The sequence below is a fragment of the Symphodus melops genome (genome assembly GCF_947650265.1).
Source record: "Symphodus melops genome assembly, chromosome: 1".
Lineage (NCBI taxonomy): Eukaryota > Metazoa > Chordata > Actinopteri > Labriformes > Labridae > Symphodus > Symphodus melops.
This window is the reverse complement of record NC_136691.1, coordinates 19,926,465-19,953,894: the sequence shown is the minus strand read 5'-3', so window position 1 is coordinate 19,953,894 and position 27,430 is coordinate 19,926,465. Positions and strand designations below refer to the sequence as shown.

The window sequence follows — 27,430 nt, the reverse complement described above, 5'->3', positions numbered from 1 at the left end:
AAGTCTAGAAAAAACGCTTTACAAGCTCCAGTCCATTTATCATTTGGTGGGATTTGAGAATACTAAATACATTATTTTAACATGGTGCTAGGTGAAGAGATGCTGCCTCATGAGGAAGCACAAACGTCTTTTAAATCTGTGGTGTGGAGATATTTAAGTAAGAGCGCTGAGTATAAAGACTCAGAAGAGAAAACGGTAAAAAAAACATCCGTCTGCATCAGTTGTTTTACTCGTGCCGCCTACTTAAACGGAAAAACTTACAGAGTTTGTCGAAGTTTATCGCAACAGAGTACAGCAGGCTACTAACATGATGCTGCTGATTGTTACACAGTCAGGCGCCAGCTGTTTACCTGCACCATGCAGACTGAGAGTGAACAGGGGAAAGGTGAAGCTGCATTTAAAACAGAGACAATACACTATGAAATATCAACGCTGAAGACCAGTTTCAGTGGAAAGTCCACAAAAGATATATAACTGCCCACGTGTATGCCCTGTGCACAACACTGTCAGTCTTTATATCCTGGTGCAGGTGATGGCAGGAAACGTCATTTTGACAGTAAATGAGAAGAGTCACCGTACACAAGAAGGCTGAAGTACTTGTTTTTATTTACTTACATTCTTAAACCTGATGAAGCCGTGCGGACAAGAAAGTAATTCAGCCTTCTTCTGTGCGGTGAAGCATCTCATTTGCTTTGGGTATAAATAAAAATATGTGAAATGCTAAAATGTCTTCCTCTTTATACAGCACGTAATGTTTCCATGTACTGCCGCTCCATGCAGGCTTTTTCATCTGCCTGTGTTTCTAACGCTCAGAATCCCCCACAATGAGAAAAAAAATAAAATAAATAAAAATAAAAACAAACTCACTCCCCATGCCAAGTCTGACATGTTCTCTCATAATTGGTCGTTCGGCTTTGTTCTCGGAGTTTTCCCAACCCTTTTACCATATTGGGAATGCTACAGTCAGTCTGAGGGGAGCTTGTGCTCGCTACAACGAGCCAATGTGCTTGGATCAGTGACGTCTTGTGATGTCACAACGAGGGGGACTAGGCACTGAGCATTACAAGCGGCTATTGCTAACATGAGGCGGTACAGGAGAAGCCTTGAATTTGTGCAAATAGATGTCCAAAAACACACTAAAGAGAAGATAAAACCAGAAAAAGAAGAATATGGGACCTTTAAAAGCAAAATAAAGAAATCATTTGGACCCCTTGCTAGCTGTTGCTGCAAAATGACTTCAAATTCAATAACACAAACAGTCTAACTGCGCGGGCTGTCAGAACAGAACTGGAAAGGGGGACCAACATGCTGAGGTATGTACTGTACCATGGGCTGACTGCATTGACGGCGTTGTTGTATTCTGTCTTAACTGAGAAAGAAGGAGGCAAAGCTTTGGTACAGAAACTTATTTTTGCAATTTAGAAGGTGTGCAGGAGTTTGCTTACAATTTGTGTTTCTTGTTGCCATGGTATCAAACAGATAAACGATATTGTTTCATTTCTACTGGACTCGTATCAAAGTTTAACACTGTGGTATCCAGATCAGTTCTGATGTGTGTCCCAGATTGCTGGATTCCTCTCCTGGTGTGAGTGTGTTTGTATTTATGAGTGAGAATGAGCTCCATGTATTGTTATTGAAACAGAACTGTTTATCCTTATCTCTTACATTATAAAGCCACAGCAACTATGCATTCATTTTTCTCCAACACTGTGACTCCTTGTTTCTCATCCGTGCTGGAGGAAAAGCCACCGAGTGGGAGTGGAGATAAAAAGGTAATTTATTCCAGCAACACTCTGACAACTACAACGCACACACCCTTCTTAGAACAACCAGCACGTCAGCTCGGATTTATTCATGAGGCAGTTTTTACAAAAACACATCCGTCACAAGAGGGGATATAGACGAACGGCTGACACGACAGGAGACAAACAAACCAATCACACGCTGCAGAGCTTAAATCCACTTCCATCATTACGCACGTGAGAATCCCCACCTCACCCTACCAAACACACACACACACACACACACACACACACACATACATATACACACCTCCTCCTCCACCAGGAGAAATGAAGACATTTCTGCTGCACGCTGAGGCTCACAGCAGACGGGACACTTCAGCTCTTTACTTTATGTGTTCTTATTATGCACAACAAAAAAACTGTCTCATTAGGCATCTGCTCAAACTATGACAGCTGACTTCATTTTTGCCCACACAGTGTTGCTTTTTGAAGTACTTGTCCAAACATTTTTTTCCCTATTAAATCACTGAGGCTTTTTGAAGTGCTACTCCCACAGAATCTCTGTGATATAAAATTACCTTTGGTGAGAAACTTGGCCTGAAGATATGTGTACAAATTCTTGGAAGATTAGACCATCAATAGTTTCAGTATCAATCCTGAGCTCAGTAGTTCCAAATGATCAGTTTGATGTTTGAAACAGCAAAAAAAGGAGCAGACTGACGGCAAAGAGACTTTAAAGAAAAGAGAAAAATTAATACACTTAATGTCCGTTAGTATGTATGGTCTCGGTAGAGCAGCAGCATGCAAATCAACAATAGACAGTCAACAAGGTCTTCATCAGGCTTGCACACAATAAGAGGAAATGCCCCTTATGTAAAGGACCTTCCTGTCTGTCTGTTAAAATGACAAAACAGCAGGTAGAAAACAGAAGTCTTCGGCAGTGTGAAAGTACACGTTGTTGTGTTAGCAGGCTAATGTTAGCACACTCTAGTTAACCTATAGCTTCATATGGCACATACTGTACATTGACACAGAATGATTGTGATCTAAAAACACTTGAATGACATCCAAATAAGCAGTCAGTATATTCTTCTTCTTCTTTCTAGTCATTGACACACTGACTGTAACGTCCATGTAAAACATGATGTAAACACGGCTCAGACAACAACACTGACAGGACTCACACTTCTCTCTCATTGTAGAGAGTCATGACATTTACAGGAGAGACTTGATTTATGCGTTATGTGTAATATGTTGCACATTCTTCCTTTAACTATATTCAGTGATTAATTATGAAAAATAGTTTGACAGCCGTTTATTTAAAGCTACAGGGTGTCATTAATCTGCTTCTCTGAGAGTAAAGAAATTCTGAAACTGAGCTATGACAGAGTTAACAAAGATTGAATCGTGAGCCTTGCTGCTTGCCGTCCAGGCTCTGCACAGCCTTGGTGTGTAGAGGCAGATGGTGGCACACTTTGAGCAGCAGGCTGAGACCCACACAGAGACTGTACAGGTCCTGGTCCAGCTCAGTGCTGACATGCTGTCAGAGGGAGGCTGAGAGTCTGTCAAACCGGTGACAGAGTGAATCAGATCAGTCGACAATGAATCTGTTCAAAATAACAGAGCCTGGGCTGATTCACATTCACACCCAGAAGAAACTTTTCAGAGAGAAAACCTGAATGACCCCAGGACACAGAGATGAAAGAATCCAACAAAAAGAAAGAAAATGGTTCATTTCATATGTTCTTTTCCTTTGACTGAGCTGTCTGCAATAAGAGAACCAACTATAACAACAGCTGTGCAGTATAAACCCTCACAGTGTCATTGGTTAATAACCATGTAAATTAATGCTTCAAAAGAGGGCAAACATCTGGCTGCAGTCACAGTGACAGCAAAAAACAAAACATGAAAAAACATCAACACAGTAACTGGTTGATTCCTCTCTGAGCTCATGCCGTCCTGAATGGTGCACATGTCTTTTTCCCAGTGTCACATCATGCTGAGATGTTTCCACAGCAGCACTTAGTCATCTGACAAATACATCTATCTTAACCCAAACATCAGAGACAGTTCTGCAGGGAGCTTGTTTAGAAAGACTCCCCCCCCCACCCCCCATCCGAGTAATCTTAAAATCCTACTTACTCATTTACATTATAACTCATATCATGTGCGAATAAATCATTGAAGCTTCAGAATAACTGTGCTGAACATTACGTCTCGTCCCAGTTTGTCATAATAACACAAATAGCTCTTGATGTTGGATGAAAAGTAATAAAAACTCTCTCCTGAGAGGAGTAAAGGAGTTACTGTAAATGTCAGTTAATATTCAGAGATGTCCTTTTACCTTTCAAAGTACTGCTGGGGATGAAACCTTAATCAGCGTGGATATCCTTTTATATTCAGATATTTTTATAAACTGTGACGAAGCTGCATTTGAGTTGACAAACATCTAATAAATCTCAGCCGGATGGATTAATCTGTGTTTGTCAAATCATCTAGATCTAATAACTGAACATCTTCTTCATCTTAACGCTCAGATTCAGTTAATCAAATGTTCCCATGAAAAACAACATCGGCATTTAGCGGCATTAAACACAGCAGACAAAGTGTAGAGACAAAGCTGCGTGATTCAGAGGAACAAATGTGGATACAGCAAAAAATCTGGGAAGAAAAAGAGTCAGCCCCAACAAAACCATTAACCCTAACCTTAACCTTGAAGCACACACATCTCCACCTGCTTAAAAAAATATATGTTTTTTGTTCTTCAGTGAAATGGGCTTCAATTTAATAAATGCCATCATCTTGAAATAGGGCTGTATAGACACTCAACTTCAAACCAAGGACAACTCTTTCTTTATTATGTCCTTTTGTCTGATCCAAGAACAGAAGTAAGTATTATTTTTCACTATGTTTGAATGTGCTCAAATGTAGCTGCCACATGCCATGAACGATGGATTTCATAGGAGAATCAACTTATTGTGCTTTTAAAGAAGTGACTCTCTGTAAAAAAAAAAGGTGTAAAAAGCTGGATAATAACAGTAAAAGCTTAAAGAACTATAACTTGTGTTAACTGACTAATACACATTTGTTCCTTAAAGTGGCCTGAACACGCTCTTATCACTCTTGACATGTAAGTTTATCAACACAGTTACAGTTTATTATTTTCAAAGATGAGCTTTAAAAAAGAGCTAAAATCTGTTGCAGTTTAGATGAAGTTCTGGGAACTTATAAATAATGAAATAATCTATTTAATGTGAGCACCTTTCTGGCATTAGGATCATTTTTTACCATGTAATAGATTTTATTTTAGGACTGTCAAACAATTTACATATTTAACCCTGATTAATCGGTACATTTAAACAATTAATCAAGTTTAATTGTGTGTTTGAAATGACATTATTTAGCATTTAAAAACAAAAACACTGTCAAGACTTTATTTTGGATTTTTTCTTTACTTTTTTAATCTAGGAGTACCATACTTGCTGTTTGAGCTCAACCCTGCTTTTATTTAGAAATAAAGTAAACTTCAGCATAAAGAAAGGTTACGGATCAGAACCCAGATGAAAACAGATGAAAACAGAACAAAAGGAATGCTAACAAAGGTGAATATTTCATGATAATACTTTTATGTGTCTGAGCGTTTTTTAAATGAAATGAGACATTTAAAGATACGGTAGCGTTGTTCTTTTAAAACTAAGCAGACAGAAAGACGCTGCAGAAGCCTACTGTGCGCCTAAAGGAACAAAACAGCATGAGCTAACGGGGAAAAGCGCTAAATATCGCTCCTGAGTTGGTTGTCTTTACCTCGAGGTAATATTTATAAAACATAAAGTCAAATTAAAATGTATGACGTTAATTAGTTTCTCTCGTCTTGATTTCTTTCTTCTCTTTCTTTCTGTCATGTCTGATCTCCTGATTTTGTTTCTTGAGGTCACACAGTTGTCCCACGCTCCTCACACAAAAGCAAGAAAAAGAGATTCAGGGCAGGACTGAACCATTCCACGGAAATGGGGGATGTGGGGGTGTGGGGTTGGTTATACATCAACTATATGTTACAGTGTTGCAATAAAAACAAGCAAAGACAAAGAACAGCTCATCTTCATCAGTACTGTGTGTTTCAAGTCTTCACATAGGCCGACAGGGTAGTAAATGAAAGAGGGACAAAAATAACCTTAATCTTTTAGGGCCCTTGTCAATACGACCATGGGTCCTATATTTAAGACCATTAAGGATAATGGAAGCAGAACAACAGGCTTCAATGTGAAAACAACCTTGTTAGAAGAAATGTCCTGTCAGACAAAGAGTGAGCGCACGTTGCCTTGAGTATAGACATTTTACAGTACTTGATTTCCACTTTTGTTCAGTTTGTTAAATCGATATTTTGCCCCCCTGAGCCACGGAGAGGACGGAAAAGGATTTAAAAGCTGTTTTAAAAAACTATCAGCAGGTCTTAATTTCCCCAGACACAAACATCCTGTCCACATCTGTGATCTACACTGCCTTTTAATTCCCTAAATGAGAAGATGGAGGCGGGGTTAAAGCAGATAAGAAGCAGTAGATGATGAGACAACAATAGCACAACATCTTTACTTTATAGACACCTCCACCTCTGAGTGTCTGAGGCCGAGCACAGACAGAGAACAGCTGCAGTGGGTTCACACACACACACACACACACACACACACACACACACACACACACACACAGGTGTGGTGGCATGGGGCATCTGCAACCCACCAATTGCTATTCACTGCAGACAGCAGCAGCAGCTCTGCTCTGTTTCTAAATAAATGTACATGTGGACAGATCAAAGCTCATAGGGACTCATCAGCAGCAGCAGTGAAGCAGAGATAAAGCAGAGTTTGCTTTGTGGTGAGTATCTATTCTGCATGAGGGACACGTTTGCCCGGGCGAAAAGCAATCACAGGGTCCGACCGATGATTAAAACAACGATGAGGCTGCGTCTGTGCCGACCCCGTCGTCTCTCTCTGCTCCTGCTAATGGGATCCTGTGAGCCTCAAAACAGGTGAGGACATGTGAGGAGCCGCGAGGAGCCGTGAGGAGTGAGAGAGCTGGAAGGGAAATGTTTTGACCTGCTCCATCACCTTGATCCTCACACCTCTGATGGAGCAACACACACACAGAAACACACGCACACACACACACACACAAATAACTACCTCCCCCTGTATCTGCCATTCATTTGATCCTGAGCCGACGGGCTTCTCTGAGGCAGCGTCACAGGGGAAATTAAAAAAAGAAACCTAGCTCCAGGTGCTTCCACTGCATTGTTGCTGTAATCATGAGCAACATTCAGACTGAAAACAGCTCATTCTTACTGTCACTCATGTTGCTTAAAAGTTGGGATGTTGTGTAAAATTGTAATCAAAATCTCTCCAGGCTTCAAAAATCAGCTTGAGCTTATCCAAAAATGTCCTGAGTCTTCATTAAGGCTCCATAAGTAGTTAAAATAAAGCCAAGGAGACTTTTGAAGAGCAGAAATCTGCAGAAATCAGAATGACCAAAACTGCTCTTGTCAGTTCCCAAACGCTTTGTGTGGGAACTAAGTTGTTGTTTAATCAGAACTCTGTTACATTTCCACCTGAAGACTCAAAGTCAATTTTTTTTTTTTTTTTTTTAAAGTTTTGTTTTCGGCCTTTTTGCCTTTATTGATAGAGGGAGGACAGTTGATAGAGTCGGAAAGGGGGAGAGAGAGTGGGGAGAGACATGCGGGAAATCGGCCACAGGCCGGACGCGAACCCGGGCCACCCGCGCGAGGACTGAGCCTCAATACGTGGGGTCGCGCGCACTGCCGCTGCGCCACCGGCGACCCCAAAGTCAATCTAACTGCACAGTAACTTTTAACATTTGGGATGGGTTTTGTCTCTTGTCCACAGAGAGCCCTGCAGTCGCCTGTTTTCAGCACTATGTAACTTTGGCAGCAGGTGCGAGAGACTGTACAGCACTAGTTCACTCAGCAGCTTTCAGCTACAAAGAAGCTACTTAGCCCGTCTCTGTACTGTTTGTTATGACGGCTAAGGCTAAGAGGAAAAGGACGGTGATGAATGAAAGTAAGAAAGTAAAAGAAGAGCGAGCGACAGACCGAGACCATGGACTAGAGGAAATACTGTAGGCCAAAGTCTGTTGCTTGTTGGAGAGTTAAACAGAGTCTGCAAGCAGGACACAAATGTCGTCCTGCTGCTGATGGACAGTAAGTCGATGTTATGATCTATTTCACGGCTATAGATCCGTTAGCAAAGTGTACATGTGTGCAGATATATTATTACCACATAACATGCACAGTGGGGAAAATATCTACCTTCCACAACGTTTGAATCCTGTAAGACTTTTAATGATCAGAGATCTATTTGTCTCCCATTGTCTCGTCTCAGTCATGGGATAACGGTTGTTAAATAACATTATTACTATGTTATTGTCATATTGTTCTTTGACATTATTAGCACTTCTGCTTGTGCAATCATTTTGAGATGAACAGCTATAAGGGTAGTCTTTTGTGTAACTGATGTTGTAGCTCATGATTTAGTTTTTAGGTGAGCTTAAAGTTAAAGAAGCAAGAAATAAATCCATTTAAAGAACTAAAACCTTACTGTAATCAAGACAGGGTTGTTGTTTTTTTTGGGCTGGGTAACTGAGCTGACATGGACAGGACTTATCTCAGGGATTAAACACCCGCGTTTGTCTTTAAATGTGATTACAGCCAGCTTAAAACACAGAGTAACATAACAGGGCTTCTAATGAAGCCTTTTCACTTCGATGCATTCATACCAAACATTTCATCAGTTCAAGCTCTGTAGTTTAAGACTAAAAGAAAACTATTTCTTTTAAATTAAAGGACCCAACACATCACTCTCTTTGTCTGTTGTAAAGGTATAAAGGTTTTCCCAGCTCATCGTACTCTTTGAGTTGCTGCAGCTTCTTAATATTGCTCTTCCAAACGGTTTAGAGACTCAAAAGAGACAAATAACAGAATGAACAAATCAGATGAAGTAAAGAGATCTTAAGTCTTTACTTTGAGGAAAACTACACAAACTTTGCAAATTCTGGAAATTTTCAAAGTTGGAAACTTTCCATGGGAATCAACAAGAAATTATGGGAAAAAAACTGGAATAAACTGGGAATTTACAAAATTGAAGGTCTGCCAAATTTGGGAATTTGATAAAATGATTGTCCAGTTTATTCCCATAAATTCCCATAATTCTCATGGAAAGTTTCCAATTTGAAATATTTCAAAAAATTCCCAAACTAAACTGTCCACCCCTTTGCAACCCTAATCTGCACCCTGCAATTTCATAATGAACACATCACATAATACTCACCTCGCAATATTATTACCTTGGGAGTTAATCCTGCCTGGTCACCCAGTTAGAGAGATTAACCTTGTCCACTTTAAACTGCTGTTTTCACGCCGCTCCGGCTTTACAAGGACCTGACGAGCTATAAGCTGTGAAACACTTACAACAACATTGTGATTCTGGAAGTAAATGGGAATTTAATTATTAGCCATAATTTCATAAACATACCAGGATAGACTGACCGTAAATTACCTGTGTGTGTGTAGGAGACACAAGTTTGTATGATAGCGACATCGTTTTAAGAAAAACATGGTTTATTGTAGACTTTGGGGAAAAAGCAGCACAATACCATGCATGTTCACAGAGTGCCACAACAATGTGCCTGATTGGTGGAGCTTGTTGTTCCCATGGCAATGTTTCCTGCCCATCGGCTCTGTATGCTAAACGATAGGAAAGCTAGTTAACTAACACTAAATGTACTAATAGCCTTGTAATGCGGCAGTGAATTTCATTTATATAAATTATGAGATATTGCATCATTTGTATTAACAGTATAAACACTTTAACACTGACAAAAGTTACATTTAAAAATAAGTTGTATCATTCCCAATGGATTATGGCATGGGTAGATCCTTGGCTGTACTTTTCAGTTTTTTTATTTTTTTTTACAAAGTCTTGTACCTTTGCCTTTGTCTCAGTTTATTTCATTCTGTTTTGACGCCTCATCAAATGTACTAGTTACAAGTACTCCAGGCTTCAGTCTCTTCAATGAGGATGTTGTAAAATGTCAAAGGAGGATTTGAATGGGCGATCATGGTTGAGTTGTATTAAATTGCCTTGCATTAAGTTTTGCACAACCTGTCTTCACTTTTTAATGCAGGAAGAGAGTCTGTTGTTTTGCTACTTTTCCAGATGGAGTTTTGAATACACTCCCAATCCTACCACTGCACTTTTATGACCACTTTTTCCAATGTTAAAACCTCCCCCCTCTCTCTCCATGTGCAGACTGTATAGTGCTTTAGTGATATTGCCTCTTTAAATTGCAGTTGTGCCTCATACTGAAGGATGTAATATTATTACTCTGAACTGGTATTTGCGCTCGTTTATCGTCTTCAGTGTAGCTGCAGAGTGCACTGTGCTGTTTCTCCATAATGTGCAGTTTTAGATTTGATTTGAGGGTTCTTGCTGACTCACAGCTGTGTTTGTGTCCCCAGGAAATGCTTAACAGTAATTGGCTTTAAAGTGTTTGAACTTCAGGATGTCAAACACTTTAGTAACTCACTCCACAGTCGCGCTTTGTATTTATAAGAGGTCTGTTTGTGTAAAAATAGGAAGAGACTGTCACAGTTTCAGAAGGCTGTTTGTAATAATCATCATTAAAGATGATAATTATCTTTCTCTGCATTCACTGCGTCGCTGAATGAAAGTCAAGAATTGTTTTGATGAACAAGCAGCTGTTTCAAATCGATGCCCTTATCTTCCAGCTGTCTGTATTTCATCCAGTGTGAGGAGTGTATCAAGACGTCTTTGAGATAAATAAAACAATTCAAAAATATATATTTGGATTTGTTGATGATGAGGTTGTGATGCAAGACCGTAGACTCTTAGTAAGGAGTGGGCGGAGCCTTTGTGTCTGCTTGTATTTGCTTTGTCCAAATGCAACTCTGTAAAGTGTCTTTGAGTTTTTAGAAATCAATATGTAAATAAATGTTTTATAGTTATTGTAAATAAATGTGGTTAAATGTAAACTATTACACATGGACTGTACACCAACCTGCCAGGCTATTAAAGATGAAAATTAGCCTATGATGACAATCTGTCATATGTAAAACTTGATTTTCATTAAAGTGCACTTAAAAACAATAAACAGACCAGTTAAATACATAACAACTGCATTCATTTTAGTAGCCAGCAGGAGGCCCAGACACTTTTTTTTAGCTTTTGTAATTTAACATATAAAAGTTTATAATGAAATGATCCCAGTCCCACTCCATGGTCTCAGTTGGTTTATTCCCTTAGTAAACATTTTCCTAATGAGTTCATGGTCTCAATCTCTACTTTTAAGTCTTACAGTAATAGCCTAAGCTGATGATTTTGTTTTTGCTAACGATGAGCTACAGACATTCCCCCACACATGGTCATTAACCTTTTAACAAAGAAACAGACGAGGATAGATGAACTCATCTGAAGGCTTGAAAATAATACAAATACAAAAGGTGAAATAGCAGTGGTTGAATCAAGTAATCATCAGCTCCAGAACAGCGTCTCAATGTCAAGGCTTGTTACGAGACAGTTTTTGGGTGTTGAGGAAATATATATATTTCAAAGAAACCACATTTTTTCTTCCTCATTAGTCCAAGATTAAATGTTCTGTTGTCCTGATCAGACCCTCTGCAGGAAGTCTAAATCTAACCTTGAGTTGAAAACATCATTATCTCACTGTTTGAATGTTTATATCACTGCTTCGTCCTTAATTCATCTGTTTCTGTGTACTGCAGCAGGTTAATAATGACGGCTATGCCTCCATTCCCATGAAACAAACATCATGTTCAGAATAAACAGTACACTCAGGAAGCAGCTTCATTATTTTAAACCCAATGACTGACAAAACAACCACTGCTCATTTATGACATGATCACACAACAGTGTAGGAAAGAGGATGTTATGTTCCTGAAGCATAGTTGACAGAAATCCAGTTATTGCAGATACAATTTGAAGAGAAACATGTTGAAATTGTAAAAAATCAAGACAATGCAGAAGTTTTCAACCTATCCAAAGCAGCACATTTTACTCCACTGATTATTTCAGTCCAAGTTACTAAATTTAAAACCTCTTACTAAGCAGTGATAAAAACATCTCCTCCTTTCATAAACTCTAAAATCCAGATCTACGCTCTGCCAGTGAAAGGCGTCTGATCCAACCTTAATTATAGGGACTGGAGTCTTAAGCTGGACTCTTCTCCTCTGTCACAGCGCACAGCACTTTGGTCCGTCTTGGCTGATATTAATGTGCTCCATAAATAAAGTGGACTTAACTTGACTCTGTCGCCCCCGAATGGTGGAACGAACTTCCAAGCTCCATTTGATCTGCAGAGTTCCTTTGAGCTGTGCTTTGGCTGTGTGCACTTCCTGTCCGCACCTGTATCCAATCGGACCTAAAGCTGATACTTTGGCTGATAAGCTTTACTTCTGAGTTGTAAAATTGTGTGATGTAAAAGTGTGAATTTCCTTCCCTAATGCATGTTAGCTTAATAACCCTCTAAGAAGGTCAGAACCACTTTACGTCACAAGTATGTTCACCCTGCATTGTGACCCGTTTAGTGACGATGAGATGTTAAACTGTAAATCTTGACATGATGACTGTGTCGTAAAATTATGAGGATTTGCTGTTTTTATTAAGAGTGATTTCTAAAAAACACTCTTGATTTAAATCAATCTTGTTAGTGTGTATATGAAGAAATCACAGCATCACCCCAAGGTATTGTTGTAATAAGCATTTTGCATTAGCATTACATTTTGAGAATTAGGCATAATCGGATGAATCAGGTTTAATTATGTAAAATCTTAGGTGGGACAGGCCAAGACCTAAGATTGTATTATAAAGCTAGAGAGGCCAGAAACAAATTTAAAACACATTTTGTTTGTTTTTTAAATTAGATTTGAGAAAAGAGGCTCAAGCAAAGCTTCACTGTGTGTTTCTGCAGAACACTGCCAATCAATGTGATTTTGTAACTTGATGGGATTGTAAAAAGAAAAGAAAAATTAAAGTCATGAAACAAAATCTAAATGAATTTATATTGATTTTACTCCTTGTGTTGGAAAATCTATCATAGAGGAGGTGTAAACCTGTCTATTTCAGAGCTAACTCTACAAATGAGACATGTCTCTTAAGTGTCTTTTCAGCCTGGATCTGTCCACATGAGTGCCTCGAACATGAAGTCCACTTCAGCAAGCCCCAATTATTAGAGTGAAACTGCTGCAAAAACTCACTGTTTCAAAAAAAAGGAAGACTTTTTGAGATGTATCTACAAAGATTTTCATGACACATGAGCTTGTTCCCTTGTTATCTTCTTCCGTGCAGCCCAGCGAAGGAATACTTTCAAAACTTTTCTTTCCTTTTTACAAGAGTCTCTCACTTTTAGGGTCACGGCAACCCCAGCAGGGAGAACAAATAGATAAGATAAACTCATGTGACATGGTAAAAAAAAACACAAAAAAAAAACACTTATAGACAAAATGAGGCCAGGAGGAGGAACCAGACCAGCATGGAGCCGTGTGCATTGTGTTTGTCCAACTCGGTGCAATGCGAGGATTTAGCCGTCTGTCTGCCAATTAGGCCGTCCACATGCCTACAGGAAACACAACACGGATCCTTTCCGTTTGCTCGCAGGAGGCAGCGGAGTCTCTCCTGAAATTCATTACTGTGATACAGAATCCTTCCCCTGGGGCTGAGCCAACACTGTTACTCTGCGCACACACACAGTCTCCGCTCCCACCATTGATATCACAATCTGTGAAACTCAAGGACAGCTAGCGGTCTTTCGCACGCCGCTGATAAGCTCCCATTACACCAATGTCACACTAGCACTTCTCCTGCAGACCCCCGCCAAGTGCAGCGCTTACACAAGGGTGCCCTGAGCAAACTCTGCAGCTCACACTCGCTGTCACCTCCTTCTCTCCTCGTCGTGGCCTCATTCACTTTCTCCTCTTCATCTCACTGATCAGATCACTTTAATACTTTCTTTTACCACACAGAATTCTTTTTTATTTTTTTATTTTGTAGATGATGTCCCCAGCGTTTCGTACTTCCTCCCTTTGTCTGGTTTCCCTCCATTATGATTGCCCTGGTTGTCTTCCCCTGTGTTGTTGGACTCTCTCCTGTGTCTGATACTCCAGTGTCTAGTTAGTTTCAGTGAACCTTCCCACTTGTTGTCAGTTCATGTCTACCTACCCGAGGCGTTGATTCTACATTTTGTGCTCTTTCCTCATGGCTCCTTGAGCTTTTGACCTTTTATGGATTTTTTCAGTTTGGACCTTTGAAAAGTAAACCGTATTTTACCTTTTTTGTTAAAATAAGTGCTTTTGGTTTGCTGCACCTGGGTCCTCTTGTGTATAGCAGTGCGAATAAAAGCATTCCTGTCTGAGGGTAGAAGCTGAAACGAGTGGTGACGGGGATGTGAAGGGTCCTCACTGATGCAGATTGCTTTCCTCTGCGCTGCACGGCTTTAATGTTCTCAGGTTTGTGGTGGATGTTTGGGGGATGCCGGTGATTTAAGCTGAATGCTTGATTATTCTTGTCAGTTTTTTCTTGAACTATTCAGGGTGAAAGTTGTACCAGGATATAAAGGTAAATATTAGGACTGATTCAACGAGTGATCAGCATGCTGTTGTTAAGACGTCCTGTCTGACGTAATAACCTTTCAGCCTCCTCAGGAGAAACATCCGCTGTCGGTGGTGGTCGATGTCAGTGCCTGAAGACATCGACCTGTTCCACCACCAGCCCCTCCAGCATGAGCGGTCCAGAGAGAGGGTGCTGGGTGTCAGGTGTCGTGTGACCCCTGCAACACAGCACATGTGAAGCTGTAATTCCCCCTCTCATGTAATTACTTTGTGCCATACTCCATCTCCATCATACACTTTGAAATGACGAGAAAAGTTACATATATTGCTTTGACCTGACCAAGCAGATTAGTTGCTTGAACATAACTGGATAGTTACACTTACATTTTTCTTTACACGTAAAAATATATTGATTAACTTAATGGATTTATTAAAAAAAGTTTTACCAGAAGGTTCATACTTATTAGAGTGTAACCATGGAGACCAGAGTGTGACGTCTTGAGAAACTTTCACATCTGTTTTGATGATCCTCTCTTGTTTAATTTAGTTATTAGGGTAACTTGTTTTTTCGAGAGTTTTAAATATGCAGACATGAATATGTGTCCTGCCCACAGTTACTCTGTCTGTGGGGGGGACTGATGGATGGAGAGTGACAAGCGACTGGAAACAACCTCGAGTCAACAGTTCTTCAAGTTGAGTAAAGTTGTGATGTCACATCAGGCAGAATTCATGTGTGTAAATAACTCCACAGAAAAGTAACAAGTATGGACTTTTATGAACGATCAAATAAAAATTATGATGACTAAACTCCAACAAACACGACAAGTTATCTTTAAAAAAAACTCCTGAAAAGTCAGTTTTACATCTGCAAAAAAACACGGTTAAACCTGCAGCACCCCAACAAGCAAAACAAAGCGTGACCTAACCAATGAAGCAGGGTTATTAAGTGATTGGCGGCAGAGAGAGAGAGAGAGAGAGAGAGAGAGAGAGAGAGAGAGAGAGAGAAACTGTGATTTTATAGAGGAGGAGATTCAGAAGTCAAATGCAGCTGCAGAGGAGAAAAACTCTGTTTGTGTGCCATGAATAACCCGGACAGTGTTGTTTATTCGGTTATATTCACACAGATTGGAGGCTGCGGTGCACTGATGCTTATGAAGATGTATGGGCGAGTGTCCGCTGGGATACACCTGCTCAGGCAGCACTAGCTCTCCCAGGCAAACAGCTTTTTCGCCCCTCTCTGTCTGCTGCCGCTGCATCTTAATCACTGTCACTGAAAACAGGCCAGCTGCTCACACTTTCTGATGGCTCTGCAGGAAAACAATGCACATCGAGTGTATTCTGCATATGCTGTACATTTCTTTTTGATTAGCTTGCAGAGAGCAGGATGTTAAATAAGAGTCAAAGCCATGAAAGGAATTACATGGATACTTTTAATGCAAGTTAACTGTGTCTTAGAAACCACTGAAACATGAAACTCATTCATATTCATCACTGAGCACGTTAAAAGGAATCAGTGAATCTTCAGCAGGATGCACAGAGGGCAAGAGTTCAAACAAACATTAGCATCAGCACCAGGACTCATATTTTAACATTACACTACACAAAAGAGTCAAAGAGGGATACACTATTTATTTATTTGCTATTTTAGGTATTTATTAGTGAGAGTAAATATAATTCCATTTTGAATAACAACAATCTCTACTCGGCCACTACTTTCTCCTCAGTGAGCTCAGTTTTAAAGCTTGTTACAGGGTTAATTAAGTGACAACTTAGATGAATGGCTTTAGATTTAAATTGTAGCCATTATGAATGCTTTGGTCACACATTACACAACATACACTTTATTATGTTTTTCTAACACTAATATGTGTCCAAAGTCTCTCTACAAACCCCGAATAATGAAAAAAGTCCGTCCTCTCTGTCTTTTATCTCCTCCACTTTTCAGAAAATGTTTCGAAATTTTCCCTTCATGACATCACAAAGGGCAGTAGCCCCTCTCCGAGGTGGGTGACCCTCCCTTCCAGAGAGGGGGCATGGTCATACACAGCTCATTTACATATTTAAAGCTTCAGACACAGAAACCACCTGTTCTGAGCACAAATCAAAAGGATTAGACTGGATTTAGAACAAGACACTTCACAAACATGTTTTGGGGAGCTCTAAGACTTGAACTGTTTGAAAAGGAGCCAATACCCAACTTCTTTTGCATGCTGACGAACAAAGACATAATGGTTAATAAGTTAACTTAAAAAAGAAAGAGTTCATTTATTTTATCAGTATGATGATGATCCATTTTTGTGCCCTATCTCTCACCCACAGAGGAGACCATAGGGGTCGGGTGCAAAGTGGATCAGGCGGCAGTCAACGGCGGGGGCCTCGGCGACCCGATACCCAGACAAAACATCTGGCTTTTGGGACATGGAATGTCACCTCACTGGGGGGGAAAGAGCCTGAGTTTGTGCGGGAGGTCAAGACATACCGGCTAGATATAGTCGGGCTCACCTCCACTTCTGTGCTAGTCACAGTTTGTCCATAACTAACACCATTTTCGAGCACATGGATGTCCATAAGTGCAGACATGGTCAAGGACACCCTAGGCCAGAGGTCGATGATAAACTTTGTGGTCTTGTAATCTGAACTTCGGCTGTGTGTTTGAAGGTCAGATGGTGGTGGACACTGGAAGTAAGGCAGGCCGTCAAGCTGAAGGAGTCCTATCGGGAGGAGGACTTTCGGACGGCCTCGAGGAAATTCTGGCAAACTGTCCGTCGCCTCAGGAGGGGGAAGCAGTGCTTCACCAACACTGTTTACAGTGGAGGAGGGAAGCTGCTGACCTCAACTGGGGATGTAGACCGGCGGTGGAAGAGAAACTCCGAGGATCTCCTCAATCCCACCATCACATCTTCCACTCAGGAAGCAGAGGCTGAGTTCTCAGAGGTAGACTCGTTCATCACCCAAGCCGAAGTCACCAAGGTAGTTGGCAAGCTCCTGGGGTGGACGAGATTCGCCCTGAGTATCTTATGCCTCTGGATGTGCAGGGGCTGTCATGGCTGACACATCTCTGTAACATCATGTGGAGGTCGGGGACAGTGCCTCTGGATAAGCAGTTGGAAAAGGGATGGGATGTATGGATGGATACTTTTGCACTTATTTCAAACTACCAGGAGTCATGTAAAAGTTAGTCCATAAAGAAGGAGACAAAGTGTTTTAACTGTAACTTTTCTTCTTTACAAACAGCCTGCAGACAGCGCAGGGAGATCACAGTGGAGGCAGCAGAGCTCAGGTGGGGCCTTTCGATCAGTGAGTGCATGCAAATATCCTGTAAATATTTAATGAGTTCTTGTATGGAAAGAGTGCCTCAGTAATCAGAACGCTCTGTGGGCACAAGGGGGAAGAGCTTTAGAGTCCACAGCGGAGCCTTTGATCACAGGCGGAGCTGAAAGGCGCTGACCTGCACACTCTAAAGACTTTTCCACTTCCTCTTTATGTGAGAGCTGCGACCGCAGAGGCGGCCGGCAGGTTTAGCATACAGCGCCGGAGAACAGGTTCTGCATCAGCAAACGTGGAGCTGGACGCTCCGTGAGGCTGCAGCTCGTTTAACATGACACTGTGTTCTCTGATGTTTTGTTATGTTTAACACTTGGCCTCTGAGGAATATATAAAGAAAAGCTTGCATTAACGGCTCCATGTTCACAGTGTGAGAGCTCTGAAGTTCTGCCAGCTCTAATCAGAGCTGTGCAGCCAGAGAGAGAAAGACAGAGGGTACATTATCTTCACATGAACAGCAACGATCGGAAACAGGAAGCTGAGGGATGCATAAATTCTTTAGCAGAGTTTTTAAGCTCATCTATTTTCAGAGGTCAGCGTTTAAATTGATCTTTGTTTTGTCTGAAGCATCTTATTCCCATGCTAGAGCCACAAAGAAATAGACTGTAAGCAGACAAACCCAATCAATTATCTGAGTTATGATTTAAATTCATTTTTTAACATGGAATTAATTTGAAAACTGAATATAGAAACAAAATAAATAAACAAAATGAATAAATTCCCAATAAAAGACGAAGAGCCAAAAACTAAAACCATACAGTAAAACCTGTATCAAATGAAACATGGGAGTAAAATTGATAAGAGGATAAAAGCAGAGCAAAGAATAATAGCACAGAATAATTATAACATACGCTGTGAAATTTTAAAAAAAAAATCAATTAACAAAAGGAGTTAAGGTCAATTTGAATTGAATGCCATCGAGAAGATTTGCTTCGTCAGCTTTAATCTCCAAATGTTAATTGACTGAGCAGATCTTCTGTGGATACAAAGACTACAACGTTTAGCCCAAATCCCCTACATGTATCTGAGGTTCGCATCACAACAATTTCAGCAAAAAAAGGGGTAACCTTTGGTGTAAGTGTTGACTGATTGTACACACAATTACAACAGCGTGCCTGATAGAAACTTCTGAAAACAGCAGCGTCTCCCTCGTCGTGTAAACTGATACATGTACCTCCTCTGAAAATTGGTACTCTACCTTTACGCACACGCTCATTCATGTTACAGTCATAACCACGAGTGAGTAGGTAAACAATTCAAATGCCAAAGTTTTGTTTGTGCTGCTAAAGTCCTGATTTCTCAGATCTGTCTGTAAGACTAAGGGAAAATAACTCTTCAAATGCTTGTTTTTTTCATTAACTTAGTCAGTCTTCAGAATCTCAACCCTGAAATGTCTTTGTGATGCTTTTCCATGAGTGTCCCGCTCACTACATATTGCACTCACAAATAATGAAATAAAATAAATTAACCTTTGCTCTGCATTTGCAGCATCACAAAAGAAAAATGTGTTTTTGTTCTTCCAAGAGCTAAACACGTCAAGCTCAGGAGACACGATTTTGTATTCATGCTTCTCACTCTCACCGTCTTTGTTCTGCCATTTTCCTGCGTCCTCTGTGGCTTTTTAGCTACAATAAGCGTCTTTTATTGCTTAAAAAACAAGAGGCAGTAAATAACAATCATTAAACCTGCCCTGAAAAAGCAACACGAGTATTATTTTCCTCACCCTGCATCGTCCCTCTCTGGCAAACATAAACCTGCAGTAAACATGAAGGATGTCACCTTTTCTCTGAGGCAGGTAGCAGAAAACTGGACTGTTTAATGAGCAAGTAGATCAAAATGAGAAATGCAGTCAGAATAATGTGATTATGTCATTTGTCTCACTCGTGTCTGCGTCCTCGCCTCGTCACTGAAGGAGAAAGCAGCCAGGAAATCTACAACCTGCTGAAGTAATTGAATCATTAGTTTGATCAATAATCCTATTACCACACTCTCTCTGCTGCTTGATAAGTCATGCATCTTTACTGTAGGAGTGAACTGTAACGGAGCGAGTCCCCCCCCCCCCCGACTGAGACAGTGAGCGTCCTGTGCTGTGAGACTGTGAGTCGGCCGCCTGCAGGAGAATCGATCCAGCTTAAAGACACAGTATCCAGGTGTCTGATCGCTCACCACAGGCCTGCGGGAGCCCAGTTCTACAGGGAGCGTGTTTTTAATGAGGCCCTCCGTCAGGGTGGCACCTTCACACACTGCACACCGTGCAAACACTCACACTGCTCAGTCACACGCCATACAATGAGACTATCGGAGGAGTCGAGCTGAGGAGTTCAGTCTGCACACGTGTACATTAAACACTGGACAAAGCTATGATCAGATCACAGTGAATTTAAATCCACCCAAGTCAGAATGTGCAACTGTTATTGGATAAATCTTTGTTTTTCACAATCAATCTATTGCTCAGAGGTGCATGGCAAAAATAAACACTTCCTTTCCTCTAGAAGATAACCTCGAACCACATTAAGGAGTCTCTGGTAAAAGTAGAAGAAGTGCTGTATCTTGTTTCCTGCAGTGGAGGCTCAGAAACCGTGTCAAAGTCAAAAGTGTCCCTTTGAAGGACTTTGTTGCGGCGGTTTGTGTGCACAGCAAACTGAAGCTCGCCTCATATTTGGAGACGGTTAAACTGAAATCAGTCTGAGAAAGCTGTGCATGCGCTCTGCTCGATAGGCAAGCGTGAAGAGAGTTCAGTGAAGAAGGAAAATCAACAACAACCGCAGCAAATGCAATTTTAATCAGCTAATTGTTTGTGTCTGTTATGTCTTATGTGCCAGTTGTGTCCAGTTTGTTTATGTGTCTGAGTTGTTTTGTAGACTGGGTTAGGGATGTCCTGTGAGGTGTCCTGTAATTGTACTTGTTTTTAATGTGTTTTGTTCATACCTGTTCTGGGACTACAGATTAAATTTAGCTTTTGTTTTATTAATGGACTATGCGATTTGCTGACATTAATTAATGTGCACCATCCTAATTCAATATATAATAAAACATTCTTCCTGACCAGATTGTCCGCCATGTTTGTTTCCTTTTAGTTCTCGTTTGGTTTTTCATTTGGTTCGCTTTGCTTTTAGCTCGAGAGCATAACAATCTGTCAAATGTTGACCAGCGTGATGCGTAACCACACTCAGCACAGATACGACGTCCGACCTGCAAGGAAGACTGACGCTTGTGTTGTTAGCAACACTTACGTTAGTCACGTTATGCAAACCTATTTGACATTGTTGAGAGAAGGCCAAATTTAACCAATAATGCTAACCAATCATTTTTGGTCCTGATCACGTTCTTACCTACGATGAAACAAACTCTGGCCCTCATTTTATAGCAGACCAGATGTCAGTTTTTTGGTCCACACCAGCGTTCATTTAAGTTTTCAAAGCACCCCAAACAGAATGGACTATACAACACAGGGCACCTGCGTTCGTTTTAAAGGGGCCAAACAGCTTAGGTGTGAAGGCATCACATTATGTTGCAGACACTAAAGCCTGTATCTCTGCTGACGCAATCTGCAGGAGCGAAAACTTTTGTACCTTTAGGTCTTTTGTACCTTTAGGTCTTTCAATCCAAAGTTTTGTCAAAGACTATCCAGGTTAAAACTACAAGAATTCCTTTGAAAAAGGACAGACAACTGTGAGCTCTGCCAAAGGCTGAAGGTGTTTCTGGGACCACTGGGACTCAACAGCCTGTTAATCATGAATCACCCTTGTTATTCACTCATGAATACAAAGATCACACTGTGACAGTTTGCCATGCAGACGTTCTGATGCATGCACAGGTATAAATAATGGATCGGTGCCTGCTCGGTGTCACAGGATGGATTCTGGGGGCACTGGGACTAATGTCATTGGATCCTGCTTCTCTTGTGTGTGGGTGAAAGCTGCCAGGTTGGGGAGTGCGCAGAGACACGCACACACAACAAAAGCAGAACGAGCCCTGATGGGTTTCTGGCTGTCAACCAAAACAACAAATTTAATAAAGTTGTCACAGATCCAAATGTTTCCTTACAGAGTACAAATGAAACCTTTATACCCATCAGAGCTGGGATGGTACTTTGGAAACAGAGAGTTAAAAGCTAACAACGACTTTATGCAGAAAGTACAACACCAAAGATACCTGAGGGAGAGATCTGGTTTGCTTACATAAAGCTTTATTCAACAACTTGCAAGCAAATACAGGTGCTTCCTTGAGTTTATCACAAACACTGCCACATTTTTCATAGGTCTGACATTATCTGAAAAGGCAAAACATAGGGATGGGTACGAGCACTCGAGAACTCACCACTGACTCCATTATTCGAGTTGCAATTAGTTACTCACGCACCTGTGCGAGCGCTGCTTTTGGCTCATACAGTGTTGTTCTTGTGACCCAGCTTTTTATTTTCACCTCACTGAGCAAGGAAAATAATGGACGGGATACAAACGTATGACTTCTCCAGCCCCGGCTTCAGCTTTAGTACACACAAGCCAGATGTCAACAAAAACAATAGGAAGCTACGGCAACTCTCAGGGGACAAATTAGACAGAAAGCAAAAGCACTACAAATACAGTCTGCTACACCTGCGATATGTCAGTCAAGAAAAGTGATGACAAAACAATGAAGTGAATGTTCAGTGCAAGATTTGTGGCGTTAAAATTGCATACCATAGAAATATTACTTCAATACTGAAAACACAATATATACTTCCATTAAGTTTTATAGAAGGAGCTCAGGGTGTTTGTCGAGCCGGAGTACAAGCTGCCATCACGGAGAACAACAGGTACGAGGCTGCTCTTTGAGAGTGTTAAGTAACACAGTATGAAGAACATATAGCCTGCGCTGCTGTGGTGACATGATGATCACTTTATGTTGTTGGCTATTTATTTATATTCATCTTTAAATATTGTATGTTTATGTCATTTTACAGGAATAGCAGGCATACAGGCATTTACTGGATGTTTATGTCATTTTACAGGCATAAAAATCATAAAGAAATCTGACGCAACATTTTATTTTGATGATAAAAAAATAATAATCATGCGAATAATAATTATGTGCAAGTACGAGTACTCTGTTATTAGATAAAGTACTCAAGTACAGAAATGACAGTAAATTGTGATCCCTAGTAAAATACCCCACTACTCATGGGACAGTGGAGTTTTGTTTGGTAAACAGTATCAGAGATGAAGCACTTGAAGCTGTCCAACAGAGTTTAAGGAGAAGAACTTTCCACGCCGTGAAGACGTTTTCCAGTCATTAGCCTTTTATGCTATATAACACTGAATCTGTGTTCACATTGTGACATTCTGGCAGAATTAAATAAAGGTGATGGAGGAATGAACAAGCAGCATCATCCTCAAGGTTTATGATGCAGGAATCTGGAAACTTTATAAACACAGTTTAAAAATAAAATTTGCAGAAGTTGCTGTGTCACAAGTTTGCAGCGAGAAATGTTCTGACTGTCAGCGAGTGTAAAAATAAGATTCTCCTCTCATCTTTCACACTCAAACCCAAGCAGCATCCCGTCGCCACTAAGAGCTGAGCAGCTGCTTTAAGTTCTGCAGGCTGAGGATGTGCTGACGTGACCTCAATCCGCTGGCTCGCTCGCTCGCTGCCTACTTAGGTCACGGTCGTCTGGGCCTGTAAGAGCGTCTCCTTCATCAGGTCGGAGTAAAGCCTCACACACACTGCCCATCAGCAGCGTGGATTACAGGGCTAACTGCTAACACATATCTGAAGCTGTCTGCCTCACTGAGTCATGAGCTGCTGCAGAGCTTCTCAACACACACACACACACACACACACACACACACACAGATCATCACCTGAAAACACCAGTGTTGGTATCTCCTGCAAACATAAGCTCTAAAAATCCAGCTCTGTGAAGCATTAGCACATCAGGGTGCAGCCAATAAATCCTCTACGGACTTGAACTTGTTTACAGAATTAAGAGCAAAAATCCTGTTTAACTCTCATGTTCTGCATCAAACATGAGACCTGAATCTCATCCACAGTTCTGAAGATCGACTCACAACATCGAATCTCCTGCTTAACTCCATGTTCAAACAAGTTGCAGTGATCATTTTACTCACCTGGTCGTTGCTGAGATTTGGTTGCACGAAGTCAGATTTACGACCCAGTTCAAGTCCATCTCTGTGAAGACAAAACACAAAACATTTACAATTAGATTTAAAATATTCCCAGTTTTACTCAAACACAAAATTATTCATTTTGAATGGCAATGAACAGAATTTCTTTATTGTCATTATACAACATTGTCATTGTACAACAACGTTCTTTGGCTTCACCTTAAAGTGCACACAGCAAAAAAACAACAGAAGAAGAAATAGAAAGTAACTCTTATTCAGTTAAGATGGGCATTGCATGGTAAATAAATCATAAAAAGATATTGCAGAAATATAAAATAAGTAGTGGTGAAAGTAGTGGAGAAAGTGGTTGCACATGCTAAAAATGTATTTTTTCAGACTCTCAGTATGTCAATTCTGCCGTCAGGGGACGCTCAGTCTACACAATAACTAAAGATGATGTTGAGGCTAGAGGGGAATCATGGGAGCGATTCTCTCTGCTAGTATTTCATCGTATATCCCACCACTGATGAAAATGAACTTAATAATTTACATTACGTTTGTTTTTCATCACAGCAGCTCATTCAGCAACAGTACAGCAGCTTTCAGTAGCAGCTCCTGCTTCCTAAAGCCTCACACTGTAGAATAAACGGGCCGATTTGAGGTTTGATTCCTCCTTCCCAACAATCGCAAGGCTCCCGACTCAAGGCTGCTCAGAACCGATTATCTGCCCAGATTATCTTGTAGTGTGAGTGGTACAAAGTTCAAATCTTAATGTCCCTGATCTGCTCGGCCACTGTCGGGGAAGCCACGATTTATTTTAAACATGTTTGATATTTAGGATCTAAAATCTTGACGATTACGTCATAAACGCATCTGGCTGAAGGTGTGCATAACTATAACATGATCCTAATATTATATAACCTCTAAATCGCTCTGCAAAACACTCAAACCTACAGTCCTGATCTCCACAGCCACCTGCAGGTCTGTGTACGCCAACTTTTTAAAATTTATTTTTTTGGTTATGGTGAGGACGGCACAAATCCTCAGCGCAGCACTTTTTGAAACATTGTATCCTTATATCTACATCTGTATCAACTTTATTATATCCTACAACAACTTCCACTTCCTTCTCTTTCACCAGTCGCCGTCCCCTCGAGTCCTTTGGAGTTTTCAAATTAAACTTTATTAACAGTTGTTAACGCTCTGTCCCGATTTCACTCGTACAGTGTGAGCTCTCAGGTCGTGATGGACAATCAGGTGTTACAGAGTGAGCACGTAAATCTAAAGGTCTGGTCGTGCATCATAAACAATGCACGTTTGTGTGTGTGTGTCATGTATGGCAAGACATGGGAAGTTAACTATAAAATGAAGGATTTCTCCTGCTTGTTGTAAATATATAAGTTAATGTAAGTACTAAACAATAAAAATATAAAACGTAAATTATTCACTTCTTTATTATTTTAGGTATAAAAAAACTAAATAAAAGGTACAAGCCTGTGTACATTTTTAAACAAGGAACTACCCATCCCACAATCATTTGTTCAAATTACATCTTTTTTTCTTGAAAGTAACTTTAGTCGTTGTTATAGTGTGTATACTGTCAATGCAAGTGTTTCAATTATGCAAAAATAAAAACTACATTCACAGCGGCATGACAAGGTTATAGTACACTTTGTGTTCACTAAGCTACCAAACTAGCAAGCCTGCTAGCGAGACTTATCTGTTGGCATACATATGGTACAGAGAGGTGGGAAACATTGCCATGGTAAGACAAGCAGCACCAATAACAAACACTCTAGGATCGTGGGAAGTGGAGTTCTTTGTCCCGATTTTGCAAATAAAACTTCTCCAAGTCGATCTGAACACCTGGGCACATCTGGTATCTAAAATGGCACTGCTGAGGCGCAAGAGTCCAGGGCATAAGAGGAGCTCTACAAATATTCACAATATCAAACACACCCAGCGCTGTCCCTCCTCGCTCTAGAGATCCCATCTCGACCCTTTACCTCTTCCTATAGAGAGGGGCGTGACACAAAAACAACAACAACATTTTTGTTGGGCCGGTGAAATTTTCCATCTACCCACCACATTGGCCAGTAGGTCTAAAATCTGATCTTATTGCAGGTTGTTTAATGCTTCAGAAAATAAAACAGACAAGACCTTAGACACTCCTCTCTGTTGAGCAGCACCGTTTCTTTAATTGATTATTATAATTGAGTATTATAAATAAAACCACACCAAACACAAAACCTGTGTGGGTTTATAAATAAAACCACATAGCACATTAAAGCCTATGCTTTCCTCTTCTTCTGTACATGTAGGAGCTCTGAACGCGACAGCTCCTCCTGTTTTTGAACTTCACACTGTCTGCTCTGCATGTCGGCTGCTGTTTATATTTAGGCCTGTAGCTGTGAAATGAATAAACATCAGGTTGATCCTCACGCCTCTCCGCTGACGGGGCCGCCCTCACTCACTCAGGTGAGGTGCCACCGCTGCCAAGGGGACGACATTTTTACTCCGCCTGTCAGCCTCTAAAGCTGCTTCAGGAGCGTCTCTGTCAGCTCGGGCTTGTTTATGTGAGGATGAGGCAGTAAACATCTCTGTGCCAGGTTTGTGACAGGTAGAGGGATAAACAAATATAAAACTGAGCTCTGATTGGTCAGTTTTTCACTCCATGCAACACTGATATTTAGTTGTTTGCACTATGATGTTTCATTAAAAAAATGATTAATAACTATGAAAGTAGAAAAAGAGCTACTGAAACAGCTTTCAACTTAAGGTTGTACAGATGTTATGGATGTGAAGCATGACAAATGACTTCACAATAAGAAAAGTGGGCGTACTACTTTACAGAAACAACATTGTTGTCTTTGTGCGTTTTTATTAAATGTGAAGTTACAACTTTTTGAGATCACAATATTTTGTTTTTATTTATGTTGTTCATCAAGGCCCAGCTTTATAGGAATGGATCTCGTAAATAAGGGTCCACTTGTTTGGTTTAGCGGTAGTTTATAGAGAGTATTATGAAGTCCGCACATTAAATGTATGTTGCTCTGTCCATGTTAGTTGGTTTAATAAAGTGATTTATACAGTTTGTATTTGACTTTTTCAGTGACATGGCCCATGTGCTCTCTTTCCTGGTTTGAACAAAAGATGAGGCCGAGCCTGGCTTTCTGAAAAAAGGACTCTACCAAGTTCTGTGACAGCATGGGGGGTTCATCAGGGCCCTTTCTTTTAGTTTTAGCTATACTGCTTGTTTGGCTGATACAAATGTTTAAAATAACAAATTGGCTGATGCAGATTTTTTTTTTCTTTTTTATACTTACTTTGGTGTAAGACCCCCATAACAGCCACACTTTTCTCATTATTGACCATAAAAAAAAGATCAGAGTTCATCCAACAGCTGCTTTCCTCTGCCCAATAAAAAAACCTCTTTGAACCAGTGGTATGGCGAGCCTGATGTTAATATTAAATTGCTATGACACAACAGGTAAACTTTGGATAATGACATCGAGTAATGCCATATCATGTGACAATGTGTCAATGTCTGTCAACAGGGCTGATAACGGCTGACAATGATGCACCGGTGCATCCATAATACT

At 40.6% G+C, this 27,430-nt stretch overlaps 1 protein-coding gene across 3 annotated transcripts in view; it reads right to left on the bottom strand.

The window, feature by feature from the left end:
• Window positions 1–27,430, bottom strand: part of lrfn2b (leucine rich repeat and fibronectin type III domain containing 2b) — a 150,558-nt gene that overhangs the window by 82,432 nt on the left and 40,696 nt on the right. For all 3 annotated transcript variants that reach the window (XM_079339918.1, XM_079339919.1, XM_079339920.1), the window contains exon 2: window positions 23,832–23,892. The gene's annotated coding sequence lies outside the window, so the exon portion shown is untranslated. The remainder of the gene's footprint in view (window positions 1–23,831; window positions 23,893–27,430) is intronic.